Source organism: Natator depressus, chromosome 7, assembly GCF_965152275.1.
Source record: "Natator depressus isolate rNatDep1 chromosome 7, rNatDep2.hap1, whole genome shotgun sequence".
Taxonomy (NCBI): Eukaryota; Metazoa; Chordata; order Testudines; family Cheloniidae; genus Natator; species Natator depressus.
The window spans coordinates 62,963,933-62,991,318 of record NC_134240.1 but is presented as its reverse complement, the minus strand read 5'-3'; the positions used below and the strand labels follow the sequence as shown (position 1 = coordinate 62,991,318).

The window sequence follows — 27,386 nt, the reverse complement described above, 5'->3', positions numbered from 1 at the left end:
GACTATTTGTGTGAAAAAAGGACTATTTATAAAGGGAAGGTTTGCAGGATCTGATCCTAACATGTTTTATATGTCCCTTCCTCAAAAACTGATCACTAGTAGAAAACAATTTTATTTACTTGGGCTGGAATTTCCAAAAAGGTCTGCAGGAGTCCTTTCAAATCCCAGCCTTGGACTTGCACAAAAACTAAAACTGGCTCCTATCCAAAGCTCTCAGCATCTCTGATGAGTTACGAGAACAATTAACAAGTTCCCCCACCCTTCTCTCCACCCACACAGCCAGCAGAGCTTAATGCAAACTTTTCCCACCATGCAGATCTAACCTCCATCCAACCCCATCCCCTGTAGCAGACCACACAAATAAATGCACCTTGCAGTATGCCCCAGAATGTCAACTATGTTGGACCAATGAGGGGGGAACTTGTTCCAAAGCTGATGGCCTAACTCTAGTGTCAGCCCCGTTTCTTTTAAATCACATCCCATAAATATTGTCCATAAAAGGCTTCTTCTCAGCTCCATGTCTTATTTCCAGATTAAATCAGCTGTCAGCCCTGTGCATTTTTTCTGCACTTTCTTGATTTAATCCACTATTTTAATTGAGATCAATCTCTAAATGAGAACAAAAGGATTATTTTTTCTAACAGAAATCGCGTTCAGTAGAATCAAAGAATGCACTTGACTCCTACATGAAGAGAAGGCTGAATTGTATCTCTTGCTTTAAAGCTCCAGGTCCCCAAACAAAATACACTCTCTGGCTGTGCAGGGAAATATGTAACGACACATAACACCATACAGGATATATGTATTCTGCCTGATTTATTTAAACTGAAAAAGACATAAGTGCATTTATAAGAATTGCTTTAACTTTTGTATTTATCAGTGTCCTCAATCTTACCTCCATTACAGCCCTGACAGAATTAATTAATTTCAGTCAATCAATCATTTAACAAAAACTCTCAGGTGACCTCAAAAACAACACATAATCCACAGAGAACTAGTCACAACAACAATCTTCAAATTCCCTTGGAAAGGAAAATTAAGACAGCTATGTGTGGCTTGGGGCAACCTAAGCTGTAAATCTCTCTTTTCTGATCTCTTCATATAGATGAAAGAGTAATGCCGCTCTGAATTACATAGAACAATTATGAGTTCTAAAAACTCAGGGAATCAGCTTTCAGACACCCCTAATCATTACCAATTAACCATATCTTCTGACATCCTAGAATAGCTACCTCAATGCTTGTGAATGCTCTAGCCTCCCTTTAGGCAGCCAGGCCCTTACATTAGAACTCATGATTTTTAAAAAGTCGTTTAATATTAGTTGACAAATCCAAAGAGCAGTTACTTGTCATGGTACAAAACACTCACTTTCCCCCTCTCTGGATGACCAAAAACAAGAGGGAGCCGTTTCCAACAATTCAGTGTATTTCAACATTACTGCTAATATTTGAATTTTTATGAAGAAACACTAGCCTTGGATTTTTTAGCAGTACTCTGCCACTCATACCCAGAGATCTCCAACCAATACAATCAGGCTTTAAATATTTCTCTCTTTCTAAGCATGAACTTGTTATAATGTTATTAGTTACACCACCTTCAATGTTAGGCACCTTTATATTTATTTACATTAAATATATTCTGATTGTTCACTGAAAATTGACCTCAGGCTTTCCTAGTTTGTTTACAGTGACAATTCCCTTAAAGTATCAGGGGGTAGCCATGTTAGTCTGTATCTACAATTCCCTTAAAGTTTCCTGCCAGTGCACTCCCCCAAGTAGGAGCAACCGTGGAAATGCTAACGCAGACAAGGTATTGTCAGCTGCCAGCATCTTACCACTATGTACTTGCTCTGAGCAAGGTCAGATGACAGTGATAAAAAATGCTGATGTATTTTCTTTACATTCAAGTCGCAATCGTTGTTACCAACAGTGGAGCTGAACCTGGAAGAAGTTTTATGAAAAAACTCAGAGTAAACAAAATATATAGTGAGTCATAACAGTCCAGCAAACATGAACCTCCTGAAACACAAAAGGCTGGGTGGTATAAATCCAGGAAGATAAAGTGGTCATAGTTCATAATTGTTAGCTGGCAGCAAAGGCTTAGTAAAATTTACTTTAATTTTTAAATACACAGAGCACCTTGTACTTAAGGACACCAACATATGATTTAGGAACTTGGAGCTCCTCCTCTTATATACCCCCCAGAGGAAAAATCTGCTGGACTCACAGCAAAGTTAGACAGAAAAAAACTGCTTTCAAATACAATGGGAAGATAAAATCAAGTTAAGCTAAACAAAACGTTGATCTAGAGTTTAAGCATGCTATTATTGCAGGTGACACTGCTGGGAAATTTACGCTGGTTGTGGTGATCTCTAAACTTTCTTCATTGCTCACACTGGAGGTTTTTCACCCATGGTGAGAACAAGTTAGAGAAGACATAAAACATCCATTCTCTCAATGAGGGGTGCACTGACTTTGGTTGGAGCAGCGTGTGTTTTGAGGTGGCAGTAGGGCGTTTAGGATTCACGTTTGTGCTGTCAGTGATGTCAAGTCATAAAATAAACACCACCGCTTTGATTGTGAAGCACCTTTCCCTACAAGGAAAAGTATCCCCTGATACTCAAAGTTGTGTTGTGTGTGTGTCTGTGTGCGCGCACGCATGTTTGCTTTGTTTTATTTTTTCAAATTTTTATTAATTATTATACACAAAAAGTCAAATTTGTCTCTGATAACATTGTTCTGAAACTCATAGGGCTAGATCATGGCAAGTCCAGAGAAAGCGTATGCAGGGTTAAGGTCTATGCTGCTGGGCAATGGCACATCCTTGTGTTCTTTGCAGGGCAGGGACTGTGTCCTTTAAAGCTCCCTGGAGAACATGCCTCAAACCAACCCCCCACCCCACCTCCAGCACTAGTCTGCAGTGCCAGCTGGCTGCTCCGGGGAATATCAGTTGCTTCTCTTGAAGGCATCTTACCTCAGGCACATTACCCCAGTGCTGCTGGAACCTCAAGGATGCATGTCTTGCAGAACTCACAAAGCAATGCAGCTCTGCTCAACCCCTTGTGCAGGGCTGTGGCTAAAAATCACAATAAAGCCCTGAATGTACAAGTCAACTTTATAGAAAATATGAGAAAAGTATTATAAATTATTATCTCCACTCAACATATGGGGCAACTGAAGTTCAGAGAGGATAAGTGAGGTGACCAAGGTTGCCCAGAAAGCCACTGGCAAAACTTTGAGTCCTCACTGTTTCGTACTTTAGACTACTGTGTTAATCCATCCACTGGGTATTAATAATTATCATGCTGTATGAGGTCTACAACTTCTAGTAGAAGATTACAGTTAGCATATGTTTCTCCTGTTGAGCTTCACAACACTACTACAACAAAGATACACATTGCAAGCATGCTTTTCAAGTATAATACAATAAATATAAAAACAAAACAAAAGTGTTATCACAACTCAAGCTAGGAAAGGATGCCATCAAATTTCAGGGAATAATCAGAATAAATTTGAGAAAAAATAAATCACCCTATTACGGTAACTAAATACTTTTTGCTGCTGACCATGAGATCTCATTCCAGGGTGGGAATAAAACGAACACAGATGGCTGGAATGTACTTCACAAAACCAGGTAGCTCTATTTACACCTAGACAGATTGCAATAAAACATTTGAGCTATCCATTGCTTACTGCATACTTCTACATTCTAACAACAAAATGTTGGTACCTTGATAGTCATTAACCACTTCTAATGTCTCAATGAATCAGCCATGCTGCTGACAAAAAGTGAAAACTACCACTTCGTTTCCCTGTAAATGTAGATTGCAATACCCAAGACAGAAATAAACTAAATAGTGCTGCTAGGCTGCACTTCTGAAAATTAAGTACTTCACAGATGACTGTGAAAATTCCTGCCATAAGTATTTTAACTTGACCATTGTATTTCTTTTACCTCTTTACAAAGCAGTGTGATTTGTTATTGGTTGGTTTTGAGATTTATCGGGTGGAAGCGGGGGTTTCCAAGATGGAGTTGTTGGGCAAAATTCTCTGCTGATATCATTCCAATGGGGTTAGGCCAGCAGAGAATTTTGCCCAGGATATTTTGGTGTAATGGTTAAACCATGTAGTATATGAAAGAGCATAAAGCAGAGCAGCACTTTGTAAAATGCAATCAACTATCAGCACAATAGGCTTTGTTACACCCTTTTCACCAGTCTCAGCACCAAGGCCAGAAGCTGAAAGGGAATGAAAGGTGAATCTTATCCCTAGAAGTAGTGCCCCACCCTCTTTACCCCTTGCAGGTCTGGATGTTACTGGGGGGCAGAGAATCTTATAATGTCAATGCAAGTATTGTTCCTTCTCTGAGACTAGAGGACATACGTTTCCAGGAGCGCAAATCTGGCACCACCTTCAGCCACTCTGTTTATAATAAAACAGCCCTAGAGTACTATTTGATTGATATTCCACACCTCAGGCTAAACATTATTTTTGTTTTAAAAGAATATTCCTTGAAATGTAAAAATGAAACAATACTAGCATCTTATAGTAATATTCAAGAGATCTGTTTAATAAATGTTGCATTATCTGTAGTTATATTTAACAAAATGTACATTGTGTTAATAAAAACAATACAGAGTATAAGATTAAACAATGTGTTTTGCTAAGGTTGGCAATAAAGCCAATTTTAATAATAAGTCATATTTTACAGGAGCCCTTGGCATTATTGGATTGTACATACATTCATATTCCCAGCAGCCAAAGAGCAGTAAACCTTACTTTATTGTAGAATTCTAAAAAATATTTTTTCAGTGTATTATGTGCTTAGAACATTAATTAGAAACCCAAATGATTTCCTAGAATTTTATAAAACATCTTCGGGATCCGTACGTATGTGAATCAGAATAGAGATGTACTATATATATATACTCATACACATATACAGATGGTTAGAGTATAGAAATATCCCAGTATTCCACATATTTGGGGGGGGGAGAGAAAGAAGGAAACCTGCAGTTATATTTAAATATACACATTACGCACACATACAGATATGTACACACATTTCTACATTAGTGTACATTTAGGTGCATGATTTAAAAAAAATAGAATTCAGGAAATATGAAAATTAAGGATCTCATACCTTGCCTACATTGTACATTTAGGAACTAATTTTACCCTAAGCTACTGTACTCCTGTTCTCAGTGAACAAAATTAGAGAGTTTTAATATTTTCTCTTCATATTTTCTTCTTTAAGAAACCATCAAGTTTTCTATATATAGATTACATATGATTTTGATTACATTTATATAGATTATGTATGATTTTGGACAGTACTGAATAATTAAGTTCTACTGTATAGTTCTAAAAGAACCAGATTGAGCTGGCCTAAGCATGTTTTGGTTAGTGCCGCAAAACCAGTTTTAGCCTCCTCCCCAAAAGTGTTAACAAGCTCCTCTTAGTTATGATCACGCCATTAGACACAGGGCTGACTAGAAGATTTTGGAGAGGTTAAAAAAAAATTATTTGTGCTGCATCCGCACAAATTAATTTTCTATAAAAAGTGTGCGTTTGTGAACAGGGAAATCTTCCAGTGCCTCCCCTCCAGTATTTTCTGGTAGAGAAGTGGAGGTCAGGAGCTTAGCATATAGTTGTCAAGTTATGAGAGATAATTGTCCAAATACAGTGGGCACCCAGCCATTAGAGGCTATATGTGCATTCTGGTGAATTTTAGCACTTCACATAGCACTTTACAAACATTAACACTTGCAACAGTCCTGTGAAATAAACAAGCATCTCCATTTTGGAAAAATAAGCCACTGAAGAGAAGGGCAGTGTTTTCATGTGCTCACTAATTTTTGTGCCTCCATTCTTGGGGATCCAACTTGAGATATCTTTGGGCTTGATTGTCAGAGATACTGAATACCCACAACTCCTTGAAATTAACAGGAGCAGCAGATACTGAGCAACTTGGAAAAAAAAATCAACCCTTATGTATCAAAACAATCAAATGAGTGGACATTTGAAAAGATGGACCTTGGTGACTTGAATAAGTTATAATGGGAGCTGGTATTGGAGACAGGATTAGAGCATGCAGAATTCCCATGATCTCAGACCACTAGACTAGGCTGTCTTTTGCACTAGTGCCCTGTTCCAGCAGTTCACTGGTTGTTCAGCAGAGGAGCTGGCTCATCTACAAGCATCTCTCTGGGAGGGAGCTTTTGGCAAGCCTAGAACCATCAGCAACAGTCTGGGTGGTGCTGTCCCTGAGAGTAGTGGACTGATCTGAAGGTCCTCTGACAAGTCAAGAATCCTGTAGTCATAGTCTTCACAGGCTGTCAAGGCCCATGTTTCTCTTGTTATTTTACATTGGTTGAATACACCAACAGTACTAGAACCGATGGTGTACACTTACACATCAAAAATGTACACAACTGTGGAACTACAGAAGGCAACAGCAAAATAATACAGAGTTAACATCAATATTATGTATTTGTGTAAATGAACAGTTAGTTCAGTAGCAGCTTAGAGTTAAGCTTAGTGGAAATTTTATGCTGGGTCTGTGCAAATACCATTTCTCCTTTGGTTATAATGCCTTTAAAAAACAGCATAGGCACTAGTTCCTCTTGAGGATAGCTACCTGGAACGTTTCAGCTTGTGAAGTTCAGTGATTTTTATGTTACCCATACAAGAGGGGGGGAAAAAAAACCCTAACAATCTTTCAGCAGAGGATGCATACATATTTTACCCTGGTATAACTAAAAACAGGGTAAAAGGGTTTCCTTAGAAAATTTTAGCTAAAGAAGTGATTTTTTCAGAAAGTTATGACATGAGATCAGGAGACTATAATGGAAGCGCCAATGTAGTGCTACATGGAGTGTTTGCCAAAAAGTGAACAGAACAATACACCACAGAGGATCAGTTACTTCCCTAGGTTGAGGCCTTTTGGTACCACTCTGCAATTGCAATGCAGCTCTAAAGCTAGTGTCACTGACCATAGGAGGCTAACCCAGAACAGGGGAATATTCTGGTAGCACAGTATAGTTGCTCCTACATTTTCCCCCTCCCAGAAGGATGTGACTGTGGAAAAGCGTATCTTGTCAGGGCTTCCCTGTGCCCCTGTGTTTTCTGACTGGCATATGACCCCTCAGGATCACTGAGAGCAAGTGTAATTTAAAGCATATTTTAGCTGCTCTAAATTATGCAGGTGAATCACCCCCCCCCCCAGGAACAGCTGGCCCAAGATGAGGGGAGCAAAAAGGTGGCTCACCAAGAGCTACACTATGCCCTCCTCTGCCACAGCTGGGGATGAAGCCCACCACTTCTAAATAGTCACATTACTGTCTGATTGCTTGATTATTCTGAATCCATTTATAAATGAGATATACAGTAAATAAAATTCATCTAATAAATCACTTTATGATCACATTTTACTTGCCATATAAAAATGAGGTGTGTTTGGCAACTGATCACAACTGAAGAAACTCTTAGATTTTAAAATATTCCCTACCTTTGAAAACTTTGGTACAGAATATGAAATTTGTAGAGGGATTTCCATGAACAAGTTACTAGTTTTCATACTACCAGTAAGTACTAGGGCTATTCAGGAAGGTCCAATCATTTTCACTTCTCTCATTTGGACAAACACTCCAACCAATGAATCAATGTTTTTATTTTGGTCATTAGAGGAACATTCAGTTTTTAATCCAAATGTTTACTGCAGGCAGCTTGCCAATGACTCAAGAACGTGTGTACCAACAACAGGGCAGACAGTGAAGAAGAAGGACACAAACCCCAAACTGGTTTTGAGTTCCCAACTTAGACTTCACCAACCAATTAGCAAGTGTAAACTCCTCAGGCACTAAAACAACCTAAACGTGGAGTCACAGACAGTCCCCTTGGGTACTCCACTATATCTTGCCACCCAGGTGAGCTTTGTGATAGATGGTCCCTTACACCAAGAATCAGAGAAATATTCAAGTTTCTCCCAGTCACTTATCCCAAGTCAATTGCACTTTGTATCTCAAACCAAAGAAACTATAATAAACTATACAGATGTACTGAACAGAAAAAGGAAACAAGAGATTCATTTACAAGGTTAAAGCAGACAAATATATATACACAAATGGTTTCAGATCTAACAATATTTGACTTAATGTCAGGAAGATATAACTTTTTCCAGTTTAAACAGAAAAACATACAACACAGCAAACACAAACAAGTCTACTTTTGTATCCATATTTTACAATGTTTGTTTTCTGCATACAATCTCTGTTGTAAATCTGGTCTAACTTATTCCAGCTTCAAATGGGTCCCATCTGCATTTGGCAGATTCGGGTTATATGAATAAAGACAGTGCCATTCAGATGCAAATAATAATGCCTTTTGCCTTTGAAATTTAGAGAGGTCTCTTATCCCAGAAGCTTAGGTCAGAGTACAGTTAGTTAATCTTTACAGGGTCAACTTGTTGAAATCTTTAGCCAGCTCCACTTTCTGACAATCTGCATTGAAAATCTCTCATTAACCGAGTTATGTTTCATTTGAAATATTAACACTACTTTTGGGGAAAGGGCAGCAAAAATTAAGATAATGCTAGTTGCTGTACCCTTTTCTCAGAAAGCACAAATTGTTGCTACAACGCCAGTTATTTTACATAACTATCTTTAAAGGAGGGGTCATTGGATCTAATGCTGTGTGTTAAAAGTGTTATGTATTGAAAGCCAGCCCAGACCATTATCCAGTTGTGTATACTTTCTGTATCTAAATTTGAGAAAGCATGCCTAAATAGTACTGCAAGCTCAGCCAAACATACATAAGCCTAAAGTCTTAAGTGTCCTAATCCAATAGTCAATCCAATAGTCTGTGACTGAGGGCACACGGATTCCTGGCTCTGCAGCTGTGATGGCTGCTCCTGATTCTAAAGTGTTCTACCTTATCTTTGATTGCAACTATGTAATGCCAGCTGTAGGGATATAAAGATGTTAATGCTTAACCCCTTCAAAATTAAGCATATGGCAAGGAGGGTGTAGGCAAATGAACACAGATATTATATGGTGGGCAAGATCTTTATTTTACCTCCTTTCATCCACTCATCCTCTCAAACCCTCAGATCAGCTGGTCTTGGAGAATGGGCTGGGAAAGAAGGTGAACTAGTCCCTTCCCCTACCTAGCAGTACTCAGTGCCCATGCAAGGGAGAGAGGAGAGGCTGCAAATGAATCCAGGTACAGTACCTAGTCTTCCACAGCAAATGGTGCTTTGTGCAAGGCGCAGACTCTCCCTCTCCTAAGGAGGTCTATTAATTCAGCCAAAGAGAAGTAGTGAGTGACTGGCAAGCTAAAGATGACCCTCAACAACCAAAACTACCTAGGCACCCCTTTCCCACAACCAGATTGTTTAATTATTTAAATACATGTCCCACAAGCTGCCTGGGAATTGTTCGCTCCACCCCGCACTGAGGATTCTCAGGGGAGTTGCTGTAACCCTGGCTGCGTAGCCCAAACTAGGTTTTCTGGGAGAAAGGTCCATGACAGAAAATTGTTGAATGGGAGAGGTGGGTAGTGAACACATTTTCCCATGCTTAGCTTCCTGTGTAACGGCATGACTTCCTGACACACAGCTTTTTCTGCCTACCCCAACAGACAGATCTCTTCCATATTGCTTGGCTCTAGCTTCCCATGGTCTCAATATTAAAAGATATCAATATCCATAGCACGTGCTCCTTAGTGTTTATTTTGTGTGACTGGTCACTTAAGTCACATGGTCCATTCCTTGACCAGATGACCTAATTTTCATCAAAAGAAGCAATGCCTCAAAGAAACCATGAAACTGGGGGAGGGGGTTACAAAATATTTAACAATGTTCCTTAAAAATGAGGAACAAAAAATATTTGAACAACACAAATGAAGAGAAATAGCTTTATTTTACATATGGTATTTCTATTAGAAGAGAGCATCTAGGGACTTAAGTTTTCTCTGGCAGAGGTTCCCTCTGCAGAGGGCTGCCCAGGCTTGTGATATAGATAAGTTTGGCTTATTCTTAGCCAAGCAAAAGATCCAAACAGCATGCACTGAAACAAACAGAAGTCTCAGTCTTGCATGGACGAATTACTCAGATTCCAGATTCTCTCTCTTTTTTTAAAAAAAAGAAGGCACTCTTATTGTCAGAGGTCTATTTGTAAATTGATTGCCCTTGAAAGAGGCGCTCCTTTTCCTTGACTGTTAATGTTAAGAAGAAAGTGACACTGACATATGGAGAAACAAAAAAAACATAACTGAAGGGGTGTGATGCATGGCTAGAAAGGGTTAAACATCCTGCAAAATAAATAACCCTCAAAAGACATGGAGAGATAATGTTTGTGATTTTGTGTATTTACATATATATGAGTAGGGTCCGACAATATAATTAACAGTGCCTGTCTATGCTGTATTCTGATAGTTCAGAGATCAAAAGAACATCCTAGCATTCAAATGAATTGTAAACATGGGATATCTCGGTATTCATCTCTCTTTGAAATGTACTGTGAATAGTGGAAGAACAAGCAAATGGCCTTATGTTAATTTGTATAGCCAAGTACCAGTGATGGACCTTCTTCAAAGTCATGCCAATTACCTTTTGAACTCCCAACTTGTCAAAAGACATGGAATTGTATAAAAGATCTTTGGGTCCTGATTCTGTCATCTCAGACATGGGGAGCATCCATCACTCTCCGCTGTTATTTTATTATTTTATCAATAAAGCTTTAAAACTTAGACACTTGGTGTGGTCCGTCATCTCCTCCCCTAATGAACCTGTGGCCTCAGCCTGATCACCTGATGCCTCAGGCAGATTGGTAACAGAAATCTGTCACAGTTTCATCAGGGGAAGTTTGAGTCGCAAGACTGAGGTCCCAGTTATGCTCGTACGCCCTGAATGAGAGATTTGGACATTGGACTATAACCTATGAACTATTTCTGAAAGAACTCTTTGCAACTACAAAGCTCACCATCTCTGCTATGAATCTGAACCTCAATGAATTGAACTGTCTATTTTAACCATACTCTCTCTCTCTTGTTTTTTAATAAATTTTAGTTTAGTTAATAGGAATTGGCTGTAGCGTGTATTTGGGTAAGATCTGAAACATTCATTAACCTGGGACATAATGTGTCCGATCCTTTGGGATTGGTAGAATCTTTTCTTTTATATGATGAAGGAAGATTTACCAAACTTTTCATCATATTTGACGTGGGTACCTGGATGGAGCCCTGAGGCTGGATCACTTTAAGTGAACTGTGTTGTTTGGACTTCTGAGTAACCAGTTAAGTAATAAACAAGCTGTTTTATGCTAGCTTGGTAAATCTAAGTATTGGAATATCCACCAGCTTTTTGGGATTTGGCTGCCCCATTCTTTGCAGTTCACCCTAATTGAGTGACCACAGCTGGCTCCCCACTAGGACGCCGGTCACAAGGGGTTAACAGTAAGCCTGGTATTCTGAGAGTTAGACTTCGCAGTAAGAAATAAATATATCTCAATATGCCTAGCACTCAATTAAAGTGCTACTATGCATCTAATGAAAACAGAAATTCTTTAGCGCATTTTAGCATCCTACACAACCACATTTCTAATTGCATTTTGGATGTTCAATCTGGGACTCACTGTAGCCCTTATAAAACCCTTGCTTAGTTCTGACATGAAATAAGACCTGATGAAGAGAGGTAGTTTAAGCTTATTATGCAAGGTGTATTTTTAAAAATTCTAACTATGGGGCAAAATATATTGCTATAAGTAGTAGTAAGCCTTATGTTCAAGGATATAGAACAGAATTTTGCAAAGAGAAAGCAAGACACAGAGAGAACATTTTTGGCATGGTAAACTGCTTTTTCAGATTTATTTAAAATTTCATCTGCACTATGGGTAACATTTCTAGGTTTGCAGTTGAGGTTCTAAACAATGAAGTACACTCTTTTCACACAAATTCAGAGGCTAAATCACTTATAAAATTATTAGCATAAATAAGTGTTCTGAGCAAATGTTGCATAAGGCAACTCTGATTTGGGACCAGAAGTAAAATTGCCCCATGGAGAATTATGGGAAATGAAAAACAAGTAGGCTGTACAAGGTTTGCAAAAAATCTTTTCATCATGTGTCTTGAATCTAAACTCACTATTAATTAGAATTCTATAGCCCGTTAGAAAACTTGTATTTTAAAACAGAAGAGTTGTGCATGCTTCCAAATCTTCACCTAAATTAAATGATGAACATTTTGTTCAAATGAAGACATGAGGAACTGGTATGATACTAGAAAAAAAGATGCAGCCAGGAAACCTGCTCAGGGCTTGAACTCACGAGGCTCTGAGCACCCTCCAACTTCATTGATTTCAATGGGTGCTGCAGATGCTCAGCACTTAAGTGAAACCAGCCTGTAAGATGGGTGTAATATTTCAAGGCCTCACGCAGAAACCATTGAAATCAGTGGAAGGACTCCAGTTGACTTTTGTGGGCTTTCAATGGGGCCCATATTCAAAAGGATAGATGGCCAAACTTGATTAATTGTATTCACTTCTATGGCAACTAAGTACTCAATAACTACTACCTTGCTAATATTTAAACATGAATGATCTGCACAATTGTTGTGTGATTCCTTGGATATTAATAAAAAAACAATAGGTGGAATCAAACACGAATCCTATCATATAAACGATCTTATAAATGTACATAACCTAGAGCTTTATGCTATAGATGAAATGCCGCAACTATGTTGATGGAGCCCTTAAAAAAGAATCAGATCAGGTTCTCCCATTTTAGGGCATTGTTTTTAGTGTTATTTTATTGTCTTAATACTAGTCCATACTATATATGAAATCTAGCTGAATGGCTACATCCAGTGTTCCCAATTTATTACTCTATTTGAGGTAGTGTCTGAGATTTTATCTGCAACCTTTCCTTTGTGCGTGCGTGCGTGCGTGTTGTCATGCCCCAAGCAGTCTTGTACAATTCTCAGGGTTGAAATAGCTCTTTTATTGTAATCAGTTTTCATTAGAGCCCTTTGATCTCTTTCCATTCTTTGTACACAACACTTCACCACCTTTCTTTTCTGTCATAATTGCATGTGAAAGATTTCTCCTTTGATAGACCCTGAATGCCAAATCAGTATCGAAAAGAGTGTTGAAAAGTGTCATGTGCTCTGTCTGCTTTAGAAGGAAACCCATACACCTGTGGAAGACAAACAATTTTTAAGAGATATGACATATCTATCATCCGTCCACAGGATATGAGCTGATCTGTCTGCTTAATAGCAAGGGGCTATGCATAGCAAAATAGTAACTGCTGAAAGAAATTTGTAGCACATTGCAAACTGTCTGGCAGCCCTCCCTAAGCCTCATCTCATCCTGGCCTGCTGATAATTCGCAGACTGTGTTCCAGTGTGCTCATCACTCTGGCAGTAAGAGTGGCTAGATGGGGCCCCCTGTCTCTGCTCCCTGTCACACTGTCATTCAGGTGTGTCTGTCTGCCATCACCTGCTGACAGCGCCACATGCGTCTCAATTACAGCCTACTCCTCCATTCACACTGCTGATGAAGACGTTCAGCCTGTACTAGCTAATAGCGTTCTCTCTTAAAGATGTGTCCTTTGGGGTTTCATGAAGACAGACACCAGGCGAAGCCTGTTGGCTGCTACAAAATAATATTTCTCGTAATAATTTTGGCACTGAATAATCAAGGGTCATTCCTTGATTCCAAGATTTCCGATCTTTGTCAGCTCTTGCAATTGGTATAATATAGTGAAGGGTTTTCTCCTTCTGTACTTAAGCGTGAAGACAAGTGATTAGGCATAATGCTGGAAAAGCTCATATGATACTTATGTCACAGTAATATATTCCCCTTTGTAGTACAACCTCCATGCAGTTTTACAACCAAGGATGTTTTTAACATTGTTGTCTTGCTGGTGATGGTGACATTCAACTTGTTGGGGGGAAAAATTGTTTTTACAGGAGGAGTACATTTTCAAAAGGAGACTATCCTGGATACTTTATTGTTCAGCACCTCCTTTGTTTAACCACAGAGGTGACTTTCAGTGAAGGCTGACTGACAACAATGTATGACTACATCAGTACGTACGTGGTTTTTATAAAAGTGCTTTAGATTCCTACAGATTCAAAGTTAATATCTATACACACATAAGGCCCTGATGCGACAAGCATTTATACATGTGAGTAGTCTCATCTACTTTAATGGTACTAACTGTGCAAAAAGTTAAACATGAACATAAGTTTTTGCAGGATCAGGGTCTAAATGTGCTATTATTAATGACAGTAATAAGAAGGCTCTTCGCAGCAGTTCAGAAATTTTACAGTTTTTTGCATCCATTTGGGACAAAGCAGGAGATCTCATTCACATGCAAGATGGTTTAGTAAATAAACTCTGTCATAGATCTACGGAATATCTTGTAAAATCTAAACAAATTATTTGTTATCGGTTCTTGGCAAAGCCTTCACAAAACAGAAGTCAGTACTGCAAAAATATACGTACTCACAAGTAGACATTTCTGTAGTAAAGAAAGGAAGGATAGATCTTTAAAAAATAAATTAAATGTAATTCAGGCTGTGTATATTGAATTTATAATTCCAGGTCAGAATTTAAAGTGTTAAATATGTATTACATATGGCTTAAGGGAGTAGTCATAGCCTCATAGCTAGTGCAAGGGAATAGATATCAGGACACCTGTATTCTACCAGGGGAACCAGTGGAGGGGCTAGTGCTCTAGTCCAAAGCACAAAGACTCTCAAAGGTAGCCCAGAAAGGGGTCGGGAATAGGGCTCAGGGGTTCCTAAGAAGCCCCAAAGGGCAAAAGAACCTTTGTTGTTTGGGACTTTTTAGTTTGGGCTGTTGGGGGCTATGTTTGTTGTGACTTGGCCAGAGGGCTAACCAACATCTTCAGCACAGTCTGGTGTTTGGAAAGCTGAAGAGACCAACCTCAGGGAGGAAAACTGAGGCAGGGAATGTGAGCCATGCCACACTTGACCAGCCTGGGACACTACAGGGTGGCGATGCCTGCCTATGCTACCCCTGTAAAGCATGTGGAGAGATTGTGATGTAAAGCGCTGTGTCAGTTCAAAATATTACTATTAATTTTTGATAAAATGATTACAATTTTGGGTGAAATTATTAGATTATTCACATGGATATGCAATATTGAAGCCTTTAGAGCAAAGCGTTTCTCAAAAATAAATAGAAGTGCTGGCACCTGCTAAGTGAGCTCTGAATTCAGCTAAAATCTCTCTTCAAGATGAACAGGTTTTTATTTTATTTATTTATTTTAACCAAAAACAACCCCAAACCTGTAGATCCCTAATCATAAACTGAATGTATTGGTAGATTTAAAAGTTACTGATAAGGACTCTCATGATATCATCCACTGTTGTGGAAGAAACACAAACAGTTGGACACTTGATTTCAAGGCCCATGGCATGTAAAATGCTTTTTACTTTAACTTTTAAAATTTTGTAAGCTTATTCAATTCCCATGAGTTCTCTATATTAAGATGTTGATATTAGTAAACCCAAACCATTTTTAATTTTTATATTATTTTTCACCTTTTCAAACATGTCACAATTCAGGGCAACTGCACCTGTCCAATAAGGTTTGTCCAGGCTATTGCAGGAAATTGCCCTATCTTTTACAAACTCATTTTAAGGAGCCCAAGTGTAACTGGGTTCAGAAAAGAACTAGATAAGTTCATGGAGGATACATCCATCAATGGCTATTACCCAAGATGGTCAGTCAGGGATGCAATCCCATGCTCCAAGTGTCCCTAAATCTCCAACTGTCAAAAGCTGAACAGCTGCACATGGATCATTCAAAATTGCCCTGTTCTGTTCATTCCCTCTGAAGCATCTGGCACTGGGCATTGTCAGAGACAGGACACTGGGCTAGATGGACTATTGGTCTGATTCGCTGTGGCTGTTCTTATGACGTGTATTCACATCTTAAGAAAGGATCAGGAGTGAAAGATGTAGCTCGTGACAATAGGAGAGATAAGTCACTTTACCTCTATTCAACTCTTTTTTAAACTTTACACCCATATATGCTTTTAAACTATTTGGAACCCTTCTGGACCAAGGGTATTATACAGAAGTAAGATGGTTTCATCCTGTTATTTTTTTTCTTGTTTTTGGCTGTACCAGATTCAATTAATTAATACTCCTCATGCACGTCTATGTAAGAGGATTCTTCCCCAGCCACCCAAGAAGAATGATGGTCTTGTAGTTAAGGCATTTGACTAGGATTCAGGACATCTGGGTTTTACTTCTAGTTCTACCTTTGTGCCCTCAGACAGCTCACTTAGGGTATGTATACAGTGCAACTAAACCCCAGTGGCTGGACCACGTCAGCTGATTTGGGTTTGTGGGGCTTGGGCTGAGGGGCTGTAAAATTGAAGTGTAGACGTTTGGGCTTCAGCTCCATGAGGGGGAGGGTCTGAGACCCCAGGCCCAAAGGCCTACACTGCAATTTTACAGCCTGAGTCAACTGACACAGGCCTGCTGTGGCTGTTTAATTACAGTCTAGACATACCCTTAAAGCCTGGTTTTCATAGGTGCTGAGCAATTGCAGCTCTCATTGATTTCTAATGAAATTTTGGCTGCTCTGTCACACTGTGAATCTATGTACCTCAGTTCCCCATCTGTAAAATGAAGATAATACTGGTAATGATAAATCTATTATCCTGTTTGTGAGGAGCCTGGACATTATAGTGATGAATGACAAATGCTTACATTGCTAGTCATTGCAAATTAAAAAAAATAATCAGCAAGTACTGTACCTAAATATTTCATATTTAGAAACAGGATATAAAAATGCTGCAGAAATTAGCTGTGTATTTAACAGTATATAATACTTATGCATAAAACCCACATCTGTACATTCACTGTTTTTTACATGGTTCTCTCCCTCTATATACATGCGTGTATATGCATGTGTACTTTACTTGTATTTACATCTAATTTAAAAAGTCGCATCTTACGTGGGGGTTAGGTTCTAAAGTCAGCGCGTAAGGCGAAAATAGAGTTTCATCAATTTTGCCCTTGAAAATCCCTTAAATCGCCCACAAAGTACAGTATACTGTACATGGTTTTGTGTCTACATCCCTGTACAGTAATATGCATAAATGTATAATGTATACAGTAATGTACAGTATATAATAAAGAGTACGTATGCAAAATATAATTTTACAGTACTGTATTTTTAATTACAGGGGGCAATTACAGGGGGTCGTCAGGGCTTGATGTTGATCCAGGAGACAGAGGTGACGGAGAGCTTGGGTGACGGAGAGTGAGTTGTAGATGAAGTGGTTGGCTCTGGTTCAGCTCGAGAAGTTGATTGCGTAGGCTTATCTGCTGCTGGTGTTTTTCCTTGAAAAACATGGTGATCGGCAACTGTCGCTGTTGTCTCTTGAGCTGCTCAAACATTTCTTGATATGGTCTCAAATCGTCTGTAATACTACATGTGATTTTGAGGCTTCGTTCCATAGAGGGATCGTATTCAGAAATTAAATCATTCTTCATTGACAGATGCAGCTTCACCAGTAGCTGCACGTTTTTGAGGTTGAAGCAGTTCCTAAAACTGTTAAACCAACCTTGGCTGGCTTTGAATTCCTTCTCTTCAAAAGGCTGTCCCTCTTCGGCGGGAGGTTTGAACAGCGCATAGAGGCTAAAAGCCTTTTCTCACAAAGTGTTGCTATCGATAGGCACACATTTAAGGGTCATGTCTTCCAGCCATAAGTTTAATGCCTTTTCAGTCTTCACTAAAGACTTATCACGCACCTGGCTTGTCACCTTAGCAGTTATTGGCGCACTTGATGCCACGGCTTGATGAATTTCTCTCTCTCTAATCTTGATGGCACGGATGCTAGATTCATTGCGGCCATATTTACGTTCCATGTTGGAGACCGACATACCGTCTCTCAATAAGTCCAACACAGCCTCTTTTTCCTCCAGTGTTGGAACAGATCGCTGTTTCTTCGGTTGAGCACCAGGTGAAGTAGTTGGCTTGCATTTAGGGGCCATGTTGTATGAAAAATATGCATCTTTAAACACTAGAATCACACTCAGCGCAGCGACATGCTCACACTATGAGAGACACGTGGGAACTGAGACCGACTGAGGGAACAGCAGTTTCACGTCTCCCATCTCACACTTACTCCGGGGCATATGCTCCTTGAGTGGAATGGTGGATGAAATCGCCCGCACTATTTACAGGTATCTTGTTATTTTTCTTTTTTTTTTTGCCGAGCGCGTATAGTTGAATTCGTGTAAGTTAAATGCACGTATGATGTGACTCACCGGTAAACTTCTTATGAAAAACAGAAATTTTAGACCACAATCACTTAGGCAAAGAAAAGGTTAGTCTGCTGTTCTAACATCCGATTCTGCAACATATGCAAGAATGCAAAATAACCCTTGTAGGATTGCTTGTTATAAAGTTAACATATTGTTAGTGGAAAAGCACATAACCACCAATATTACTCTAGAAAGTAAGTAAAGCAATTGCTGTTCGCTCTCTGTCAGCTTCCAGTATGCAAGTCCTAGTAACAGAGTACATACTTTGTACAGAATTTCAAATTGCCCCTATAAATCTTGTGTTGAGCCTCAAAACAATGCCGATCTTCCTCATGAATTCATCACAAATTATATGCAGGGAACGACATACAGTTCAACAAATCTGGATCTAAGGTTTCAATGCTTTCAAAAATAATTTACTCTGAGTGGCATAATGAGATCAGATTTAATAAAACTATAGGGCTGGGTTTAATCATGATATTTTCATTGAAATCTCAGTTTACTTTAACCTTAAAATGTATATTTCAGGGTAAGTTTTCAAACTCTTTCCCTTGATCTTCTGTTATCTAAGGTCCCAACAAAGCACTTACATACATACTTAAAACTATAAGCATTTGAGCAGTTTCACTGAAGTCAATTATGCAGATTCTTCTTGTAACAACAGTATATTACTGTTTTTTTTCTAATTTCTGACTGCACCTTGCTGACCATTCAAATAAGGAGAAATAAATAAATTATGGAATTACACAACTGTAATTGCATTAATAACACCATATTCTTAGAAGTAGTCAAAAATAACGTGCCTGCTTAATTTGGCTAACAGACTAATTACAGCAGTTTCCCCACCCCATTTACAACAGCGATTGTCTTCGACTTTAAAAATAGACATATTCTTCCTTCCCCCTCCCTAAAATGTCTGTAAACTCAGTAATCCTTTGGATTAAATGCAGATCCACTGATTTAGTAGAACTTTATAGTAAAATTAAATCAACCTGGCTGGTACTAACTAATAGGATTAATACAATATTTTCAGTCTTGCACAGTTGGAAACCCTTGCTCCTGCTCAGATTTCTCAATTTATGAGTGCTCCTAAAAGATAAATGAGCTCTACACCACTGAAAGGAAACAGATCGCTTATCTGACATCACATTATTTACTGACATTAAAAATGATAATATCCATCAACAAGCAGCCAACTCCCAAGAGGGTCAGACTGAGAACAAAGCCACAACTGTCTCTCTCTGATACTGTTACAAGGAGACATTGATGTACCTGCCATTTAGGTGCAAATAACAGCATCATTGTTGCTTACATTGGGGCTTTTAACCACTTAATACAGCTTTCCAATGCTTTCCCCCTCCCCCCGCTACTCCCATCGTACTCATTAATTTTTGCTAACCATGAACTGAAAACTGAGTTACAGAAGGAACAATAAGCAACAAACTAAAGAACAACACGGAAAAATAGGTGCCTAGTTTATCTCAGCTTGTATATAGATAAGTTATTTCCACAAACTCTTTTTCGATTACACCTCTTTGAGCCTTGGAAAGAAAGATTATTATTCAACAACACAGAGCATTTGCAAGATTGAATACAGACAATGAAGCTCAAGGACACTCATGCAATACTGGCTGGATTTAATCTTTCCAACATTTAAGACATTAAATTAAGCTCAAGAACATCCATATACAACTGACAGGAATGAATCATTCTTCTCTAGAGTTAACCACAGGTAAGAAATGAAGAAAGAAGTAAAGAAGGAATATAAACCTACTTACTCCCCCCCCCCTTTTTTTTTTTTTTTTTAAAGAGGGCAGTAATTTTACTCTGAGCATAATTTTTTTTTAATGTGGCCCTTGCTGATTTTGTATTACTTTGAATTTTTTTTTCATATGGGGATAAGTCCTATTTCCTTACTCAGTGTTTACCTAGTATTATTCCCAGTGACTTCAGCAACAGCTGAATTGAGTAAATGTAGAGGGATCCATTTGTGCCATACAGAAACAAGTCAGATAGTAAGGAGCAGTGTAGAGCTGTCCCACCCACAAAGGAGCATGGGAGACATTTTGCCCTGTGTCCGGTAGCTCATGCATATACAGAAGTTATATATCCCTCCTATCATGCCCTTGTGTGGGCTGCAAATCCCTCCAGGCAGTTTTCAAGGGCTCTGAGCTATGGACCGTCTTGTCCTTTCATTCCTAAGCGCATAAAGAATGATTCTGCCCAGCTCCTCCCTTTCCGTGACATGGAAGCATGGAATGGCTCCTGTCTCTCCTACATTGCATGCTATGGGAGGCACGGGCAGGCACTAAAGACATTAGAAATTTCTCCAAAGGACTTCTTTCCAAATTCAGGAACTTGGGCTGCATCATGTTATCCACGGACATCAGTTCATAAGCAGGAATTCATTCTTGCATTATTTCCTTTAAAATACATCCATACATGTTTTGAAAATGGATTCATGGAGGGGGGAAAAAACCAAAAGGAAAGGAAACCCCAAAATATGGTCAGTGCTTGGGGCTCTCCCTTCTCATAAAGGACTGGAATCAGTAAGAACCACATGCTTCCAGAACAAAAATGAAGGTTAAAAAATGAGCTCTCTTATTTCTGTATATTGTTTGTTTATTTAAAGAGAAATACATGAGACACAGACAAGATCTCTCTTCCCTTTTATGTTTCTCCAATTTATCTCCCAACACAAACTTTACTTCTTTCTGCAGCCAAACATTTGAGAAGTGTCTTGAATCTCCCTGTTTTCTCCATTATCTCACCTATCTTTCATTTATTTTTTAGTCTTTTCTCTTATCTCAACAACTTCTCAAGACTACATCATAAACATTGAAATTATTAACCTAGTCTTTCTCAGCAGTTTCTAAAGCTTGTTTTAGGGCACAAAGATCTCTGATTGCACATTTTAAAATCCTTACAACAGCCCTCAGGAAACCAGATTGCTTTTGATATCTCTAAGCTATTCTTTATATAAAGTACATATTTACATGGAAAATAACTGTCAGCAATACTAAAATGGCACCTAACAAACTAGACCTTCGCTGTATTGCTTTAAAAAAGCCCCAAAACACAACTTTTCGGAAAAGTTCAAAGGCAAACTCCAGACTGTCAATTATTTAGTTATGTAACATTACTGGCCCATATGAGTTTTTACAAGGGATAAGTACAATAAAATATACAAAACAATACAAAAGACAAAACTAAGAAAAAAATAATTTAACAACCTCAAAAAATGAATATAATCATCACAACTAACAATGTTGTGTATTCCATCGATCTATTGATCTTGGGGAAACAAGCCATTAAACACTAAATATCTGTGAATACACCTTAGAAATATGACAAAAGGGGAATAACAAAGCTAATGTAGTTAAACTGTTACAAAATTCAGAGCTTTCATCTATGACTGCAGAAAGTTCTTACTGAACTTATCTGTAATGCCACTAGTCTTGTGAAGACGCATTCTATGCTAATGTCTTAGAAGAAACCAGCCAATTTATGATGGATCGGTGGTGTGGCATAATGGAATAGTTGGCCCATACTCTAGACTAGATTCAGTGCTGTATTCAGAAATGTATTCAGATTTACCTGTGGTGAAGCAATTTGTAAAGAGCTAAGTGTAACATACTATTTCATAGAGCTAGTAAACTCATTATGTACCTCTGGATGTCCAAGATCTTTTTTGGGGTATTTTATGACTGGAAATATAAAAATACCTGAGATAGACAGAGAAAGTCACCTACTCGAGCACAGGCTCAATAAAGGAAGTAACAGAATGCCAGTAGCCGTCATCTTCAGCCCCCAATTAAAACATCTCCAGCGCATCATCAAAGATCTACAACCTATCCTGAAGGACGATCCCTCACTCTCACAGACCTTGGGAGACAGGCCAGTCCTCACTTACAGACAGCCCCCCAACCTGAAGCAAATACTCACCAGCAACTACACACCACACAACAAAAACACTAACCCAGGAACCTATCCCTGCAACAAACCCCAGTGCCAACTCTGTCCGCATACCTATTCAAGGGACACCATCATAGGACCTAACCACATCAGCCACGCCATCAGGGGCTCATTCACCTGCACATCTACCAATGTGATATATGCCATCATGTACCAGCAATGCCCCTCTGCCATGTACATTGGCCAAACCGGACAGTCTCTACACAAAAGAATAAATGGACACAAATCAGATGTCAAGAATTATAACATTCAAAAACCAGCTGGAGAACACTTCAACCTCCCTGGATACTCAATAGCAGACTTAAAAGTTGCAATTCTTCAACAAAAAAACCTTCAAAAACAGACTCCAACGAGAAATTGCAGAACTGGAATTAATTTGCAAGCTGGGCACCATCAAATTAGGCCTGAATAAAGACTGAGAGTGGATGGGTCACTACAAGAACTAAAAACTAATTTCCCCATGCTAATTTTCCCCCTGCAATTACTCACACCTTCTTGTCAACTGTTTGAAATGAGCCACCCTCATTACCACTACAAAAGTGATTTTCCTCCCGCTAATAGCCCACTTTAATTGAATTGTCTCATTAGAATTGGGAAGGCAACTCCCATCTTTTCATGTATTATGTATATATATCTTCCTACTATATTTTCCACTCCATGCATCTGATGAAGTGGGTCTTAGCCCACAAAAGCTTATGCCCAAATAAATCTGTTAGTCTCTAAGGTGCCACAAGTACTCCTCATTGTTTTTGCTGATACAGACTAACACGGCTACAACTCTGAAACCTGTCATAGATCGATTGTTTCTTCCCTCGCCCCCACCCCCACCCAACCACATACAATTTGGGAAATTACTTTATTTATTTGTGAAACATAGCTGAGACTTTCAGAGGGAGCACAGCCAAAATGTAAATAATTCATGGGCAGATATTTTTTCCCTTTCTGCAGTTCTGTTTTTACCTGTACTGAGGTTGACAAAGTATCATAGAAGAAAATAAAAAGGAGGACTTGTGGCACCTTAGAGACTAACCAATTTATTTGAGCATAAGCTTTCGTGAGCTACAGCTCACTTCATCAGATGCAATGCAATGCATCTGATGAAGTGAGCTGTAGCTCACGAAAGCTTATGCTCAAATAAATTGGTTAGTCTCTAAGGTGCCACAAGTCCTCCTTTTCTTTTTGCGGATACAGACTAACATGGATGCTACTCTGAAACCTGTCATAGAAGAAAATAGCTATTTGGATGTTCTTTATCTGTAGATCATAAGTCATCTACTTCCTTAGTCCAGTGATAATTATTTCTCTGTTTAAAAAAAAAAGTCTTATGTACTGACTCTATTTGCTCCTTCAAAGACTTCCCAGAATATAGTTGCTGAATCTACATATTGTGAATTTTTGTTATCATTTGTATTGAGAACAAGGCCCCTTTGTGTTAGGTGCTGTACAAATCCCTGCCCTTGAAAACTTACCTGCCAAACAGACAAAACAAAGGGTAGGGTGGAAAACAGACACAAAGATTAAGTGACTTGCCCAAGATCACACAGCAAGTCAGTGGCAGAAATGTGACTAGAACTATAGCTCCCCTGACTCTCAGTCCAGTTCCTAACCATTAGACCACATTGCCTTTTAAGTCTGGTAAGAAAAGAAATTGTAGGGGAAAACAAAAGTCAACCTCACACCACACAACAAAAACACTAACCCAAAGGTCCCTGTATCTCTACTCCCAGTACATTTTAATTTTATATATTAAATAAAACTTTTTAATATATATGTAAATAAAAAGTTGCAATCTGGTTCCTCTTTGGCTAATCAAAAGCGTTGCCTCACACTTTTTTAGGGAGAGAGAACTGCAACACAAAGCTGATTTGTCACCCTTAGGTCACAAGAGCTGACTCTCTCAATTAAGCCAGAAGATGTCAAAGTGCATCCACTGACATCCTGTAAATCATTTATTTTTTTCTTGTTTAAAAACCTTTCGTAAACAATCTAACCATTAGAAGTAGTTTGTGTGAGGTGACTTTTGTGCACATTAGAACGACTGCAATTTTTAAAAATGTATTCAACACATCACAGAGTATCCAATGTAATATAACCTGATTTATGGACTCAGATTTTTTTTTCCTATTAGCTACTCAATTTACAGAAATGCCAATAGTGTATGGTGATGCTGATGAGATAGTCACTACTGACAAAACAAGGGTGCTGTTAGAAATCAAAGGATCAGTGATTGTTTAGTACTTTCAAATAACAGATGTTAATAACTGATATATTTCTGGGTACTCATTTTTTCCCCCACCTAAAAGCCAAGCAGAGATGTCAGTAGCACAGGGCAACATGAAACATGGTTTCACATCATTCTCCCACACTCAGGGTCTAAATGGTCACTTTCATCTATTAGATCATCGCAGCTTATCCACCTAACTACATCACCTCTGTGTTTGACTCCCCCTACACTCCTTGCAAGTCTCAGCATCATTCTGGTGCCCAAAATCCCTTCAGCATTTCACGAGACCCCTCTAGCTGTTAGCAAACTGTATACTCCCATTAAGGTAAGATTGTTTACAAATGAACACCTGTCTTGTCCTATTTCAAGTGACCTATGTAAGGGTGAATTTTGTTGTAGCATTATTTCAAAAGGTTTTTTTGTTCAAGCTAACAACTCTTGCAGGAGACTAAAGTTATCATGAAGTTTATATGATCTTACAATATGTTGCCTGGGCACACTGTATTCTAATATAGTGCATTTTTATATTATCATAGGCTAGATGAAATAATGGTAGCTATCTCCCATTCTGCAGAGAGGGAACTTTGATGTTTTAATATAAAAAATAAAGACTAAGAATTTTTTTTTAAATTATGTTTATTGGACTGGCAGATTTATACTCAATATTGCAGTCCTGTATGTAGCAGAGAGTGGCTGTGAACCAAAATTAAGCCATATAACAACATTTATGTTTACAAGTTCGCTGTTCAGGACATGAACTTGGCAAAGATGTTGCTAATGTACTAGGCACTAGATATTTACATAAATATTCCAGCTAGCGCAGATACAGCCCCATCTAGTACAAGATAAGATGGTTTGACAAAAAAAAGAATAGGGATGTTTTGTCCAAGATATTAGGAACAAGGAGAGGTAACAAACTGATGTCACTGAACATGTAAGGTGCTATGTAGGTTGTTTATCCCAGTTGTTTGTCAGTCCCGCTGACTGAGCTGAGTCCGTTGTAATGAGCATACATGCGTTAGTGTAACTGTAGATGTTGATCCAGGGAGCTAGTACCGTGCTTCCTTGACAACAAATGTGGCTTTCGTCACCAAACCGAGCCTGTGGTCTTTCTTTATGAGTAACATCGAGGTCTGCTGAATGAGCAGGCTGCCTTATCTGCTGTTAGTAGTAATAACATTTGGAGCTTCAAAGACAGAAGCATTGGACAGCCTGAATAGTGTTATTGAGGCAACGACATTCCAGCCGTCTGCACTTAACAACACTGGGTAGTACTACTGAGGTCTTCTGAACCAGCCATCTGTGCAGAGCTGGGACAGCATATGGAAAGAACAGAGACACACAAGCCAACTGACAACATTGTACACTTTATGCAATCAAATCCTTATTGAAGTCAATGAGCTTTACCTTCTTGGGACTTGTCTACACAGGGGAGCCAGTATGCAGCAAGCTAGGGTGTGAATTCACACCGTACTAGCGACTCTGCGCTAACTCCCTAGGTGACACACTTCCTGTACAGTAGAAGTACCCTGGGGTGCTTTAGGCTGAAGCACACAAAGGCACTTTTACCGTGCAATAAATCCACAAGGAGAGTTAGTGTGGCGCAGCCAGCATGCTGTAAATTCACACCCTAGCTTGCTGCTCACTAATTTCCCACTCAGACAAGCCCTTGAAGGAGATTTACCTACTTGAAGTCTGCAAGATTCATTGCACAGGAAAGCCTTCCTTGAACAATATCCTCTGAATCCTCTGATCTTCAGGTACCTGATATTAAAAGTAGGTACCCGGTATCCCAGGACTTTAAGAACACAAAATATTAAGACTTAACTATTGTAAATTTATTCAGGAAAAATTAAAACCTCTCCACAATACTGTAGTGAGTTTAGTTTTGTGGCTTACACTATAGAGGAATACAGCAATACCCAATTCATGTCCTGATGGGAGTGGTGATAAATGATTGATTCTGTACCTCATGCTAAGAAGAAATAAAACAGTCACATTATACAGGTTTATTTTTTAAGAGAAAGCTATGCAGATGTAACAGGCACAAAAGGAATTAAAAGGAGCATATAGAACACAACTTCTAATACAATGCCTAAATTATATCACACACTCTTACATTTCCCCCACCACCACCCCACCAGAACTTCACTAGTGTACAGCTTCATTCAGTGGCATATAGAGAACAGGTACTGCACATCCAGCTAGCAGGGATATAAATAGCAGCGTAGATGGTGAGCTGCCAGAGCCTTTCTCTGAGTATTACTATACTGCAATTAGACACCCATGGCTAGCCTGTACCAACTGATTCGAGCTTGCAGGGCTCGGGCTAAGGGGATAGTTAAATGCCGTATAGATGTTCAGGTGCAGGCTGGAGTCTAGGCTCTAAGACCCTACAATGTCTATACCACAATTAAACAGTCCCGTAGCCTGAGTCTGTGAGCCCGAGTCAGCTGGCACAAGATGGCAGGTGTCTCATTATGGTGTAGACCTACCCTCCATTGCTTCTCTCTTGCCAGAGCCTTTCGCTGCTGTGTGTAACTACATGCTGCTAAGTGGACACAGCCTGCCTCTCACTGTTGCCAAAGTGGGGTTTCTGTATAATCAGAATTACACCTTGCTTACAGCACAGTGCAGAAAGAAGTCAGAACTATCAACCTACTTTGCAGTGGCACTCTACTCAACTTAAGCATAGGCAAGTTGCACTGTAGATATATTTCACTGACAATGCTACTGCAGTTTCATCTAAAACGTCAGCGTTGTCAAGCTGGTAGTTTTCATAGACACTAACATCCTGTATTTATCTATAGGAAGGGGAAACTTTAGGGCGGGAGAGCATAAGTTTTTCTGTGCTTCCCTGTGCCTTCAGCTTCATA

At 39.0% G+C, this 27,386-nt stretch overlaps 1 protein-coding gene across 1 annotated transcript in view; it reads right to left on the bottom strand.

The window, feature by feature from the left end:
* LRMDA (leucine rich melanocyte differentiation associated) overlaps positions 1 to 27,386 on the bottom strand; it is a 937,287-nt gene that overhangs the window by 271,334 nt on the left and 638,567 nt on the right. The window lies entirely within an intron of this gene.